The sequence below is a fragment of the Erythranthe guttata genome, chromosome 3, assembly GCF_056151865.1.
Source record: "Erythranthe guttata isolate IM_541 chromosome 3, IM_541, whole genome shotgun sequence".
Classification (NCBI taxonomy): Eukaryota; Viridiplantae; Streptophyta; class Magnoliopsida; order Lamiales; family Phrymaceae; genus Erythranthe; species Erythranthe guttata.
Genome location: NC_142535.1, coordinates 2,258,602 through 2,262,500, shown reverse-complemented (window position 1 = coordinate 2,262,500; position 3,899 = coordinate 2,258,602).

Here is a 3,899-nt window from a genome sequence, read left to right as displayed (position 1 = left end):
CTAATTTAAATAAAAATGGGGCTTAGGCTACTATTCTAATATTTATTCGATTACGCAAATTGATTGATAAGTCAAGATGAGCGCCCGAATAATTTCGACTAGTTCATAAATTCTAAAAGGAAACTACGTAGAATTAATTTCATAAAATTTATCTATTTTATAAGCATAATAAGAACCTATATAAATTCTAAACTATAATCAATTCTTAATGAGGGAAATGATTCGACTTCAACTTAAACAAATAAACTAATAAAAATTCTAAATTTAATCATACAAAGGCTATAAGCATGATGAAAAATATAATTAATTCTCCTAAAAACAACCAACATAAATAAAATAAATAATTCAAAACTTCAAGACGACCTAGAGTAAACGTAGTTTATCTCCAAGTCATCACGTTGGCTTTTAAATTTATTCCAACTCAAAATATGAAAGTTGTAGATCTATTCGTTAGCTTTCTATGATATTTCAAATTGCGTAAATGAAATCTCCGATGAGAAGTTTATTCTTGGATTTAAAAAAACAAATTATCGAGAAGGGTGCTAGAAATTTTCAAATGAATGAGATTCGGTTATCGCGATGAACTTCTTTCTTCATCTTCCTATATATCATTTCTCGGGATATATCAAAAACATATCAAATGAAATGATCGAATTCTATGATTCGTATGAAAAGAAATGTTGCAGAGAATAGCTAGAATTCAGATGATCTCGTCCGTTTCAGTTGGTGCCGTGACTCATACATCGAGTTTGAATTCAAAAAACCGGTAATAATTTCCTGCAAACAAATTAAACAAAATATCGCAATAAATTCCCTATAAAGAAAAGAAGAAACAGTTGGATGAATATATCTACGACGAAGATTCACGTCCAATTTTGTTCATATAAGCTAACCAATTAATTTGTTTTACTACTATCATATTTCAACTTACTCACAAATTAATATTTGTTATGAAAAAGGTTTGGTATCGGTAGCGGAGCCCGCATAAGACCATTGGGGGCCATGCCCCCCAGCCCCCCTAACATTACTCATATCTCTATTAATTTATATATAAATATTTCTTTTGTACAATAGCATTAACAATCCCTCTTCACAATTTTTTTAATGCATTCACCCCCCAAACTTAAAATTCTAATTCAGCTAACGTTTTGCATGATGCTCGCTAACTTTGTTTTCGTGCCCCGTCTACTATTTTAAGTAATATGAATACGGGCTAGAAAGGAGTGGATTCCAAGAAATCAATATTAGCAAAAACAAAATTTGTTACGATACATGTTTTTAACAAACAACTCCGCAAAAGAAAAGTTGTAGGCGGTAATTCGCTAAAACAAATTGAATCATATGAAATTTCGCTAATAATAAAACGAAGAGTTTCTTTCTTTCTTTTTTTTTTTTTTTTTTTTTTAACAATTAGAGTAAACATAGGAGCGTTAAATACACAGTAAACCCAAAAATAAAACAAAAGTGAAGCATGCATAAATTTAAATGGTAAACCACAAAGTGCAATAACTAAACATATTCAATCATGATGCAGTGTGCAAAATATGTTGTGGGAGGGTGCAATGGACAAAATGTTACCATAAAAAAATTAAATTAAACTTACTAAGCTTTAATTCCTAACACATACACCAAAACATAGGGGGGGTGTGGAAATCAAAGCATTATTACTTTAATATTACTTACAAAATTCACAACATTTATTTAATCAATATATGATGAAATGAAATTTACTAACACTATCCTTGGAAACAATTTCTTTACATTTTATTTCAAGCAAAATTATGGTCTATGTTTAACTGGAGGACTAGTGTACAACGGTGTCAACAAAAATATAGTACCAAAATGGATACAAAATATACAATAGATATTTGTTTTTATACAGTATAGTAGAACCGCGATAAATTAATAATCTGCCTTAAATAATAATTTCTCATGGTTCCGACTCGGTGACAATGTGTTAAATATTAGTAATATACATATATATATATATATATATATCAAAATTCAAATTCCAAAATGATGGTAATAATAAAATTCCAATATCCAAATTAAAATAACAAAGGGAAAATACCTTTCTCTTCCTCAGAAATTTGTTTGCTGTCTTCAGTTGCAACACACGATGCTCCAATTGATTTATGTAAGCCTACAACATAAATTGGCACTTTTTAGTTCACAATTAAACTAATTAATTACTTTGCTCAAAAAAGAAAAAACAAAAAACAAAAAACAAAAAAAAAAGGGAAAAAGGGGATATGCCTCATGTAGTTAACCGGATACATAATAAAGTAATATCATTATGCCTAACTGGGTCAACTCAATGGGCCTATAATTTCTTAACTTATTGGGCGACAAACTCAATATTGAAGACCACTACCACCGATGCTTCAAATAAGGTCGCAGATATCTCAAGGTCATCAAGCTCGTGAGCCAATGATCCACTTTGTTCTTCCAGCTCATCATACTTCAACTATTTAATGTGATCTAATTCTAATATCATCATCAAATAATAATAATAATAATAATAATAATAATAATAATAATAATAATAATAATAATAATAATAATAATAATAATAATAATAATAATAATAATAATAATAAAGTAATTAATGCAATATTAGAACAAAATATTTAAAAAAAAAACTATTATTATGGAACAGAGGAAATATTAATTAGTGGACAAGGGCATTTTAGTGTAAAAATATACGTTTACCTAAATCAAGTCACACTTAATGATTAATCCTTGCGCAAAGCTAAAAAATAATAGTTATAAAGGAACGGAGGGATTATAAGATTGTAAAACGATATTGTAAATAATTAAAAAAAATACCGAACAATTAGCAGTACGATTAGTAGGGGATAATTAAAAATAACGAAATTCTTAGATTAGCAGTACGATAATTAAAAAATATTGAAAAGAAAAGAGAGAAATTAGTAGGGGATACACCCGATCCAATGGGGGGCTGCACCTATGTTCGGGCCGATTTCACACCGTTCCGACTGTGCGCCACCACACCGAAGATAATGTTTTCCCCCGTCGAGGCATTCCCTGTACTAGAAGCTCTCATTATCTGTCTCTAAAATCACTTGTCACGATGAATCACAATACTAAAATTAAACCATACAACGGAAAAAAGATAATGAAAATAAAAATGATCTGTTTTTTTTTTTCGTTAATCAGTAATAAATGAACTCGTATATATATCTAATTATATATATAAGTGCACATAGTGAACTGTCACTCCCAAACTGCACTGCAGATGTAAACTACACTTGGTTAACCCTAACCTAAAAAGCGTTGGCAAATTAATCAAACGCTTCTATACATTTATCCATCATCCAATACATACACATTATCATAAATATGATGTTTATTGCATTTAGCACCTTGATTTATACTGAATTGCTAAAAAACTCATTATGTTATAAATATTATAGAAAAAAAAACTCCTATAATGGATTTTTTTAACACACAAGTTCAAGTTTGCTATTGAAATTGAATCATAGAGAAATCATATCTCAAACCATACCACCCGTGGAACAAAACCCATGAATCACTTTAGATTTTGGTTATCAGACGTTGTTAAGATAATTAAAAGTTCGTTTTTGCCATTTTAGGTAAGTTTTAGAAAAAAAACATAGAAAATTAAAATGAGAACTCCGTAGATTGGGTTGTTCCCAAATTGCGAGATCTATTAGAATTAATAAAAGTTTTTCATATTTATAATATGGGAGAGTTTTTTCACAATTAGAGTAAACACATGGGGGCTAAATGCAATAAACCCCATAAATATGGGTGTGTTTGAATATTTTGTACATGACATGAACTAATAAGAAGAATTAGAGTAAATTTCACCTACACCCCTAAGCTATGTTAAAATAACTTTAAGGTCCCTATAG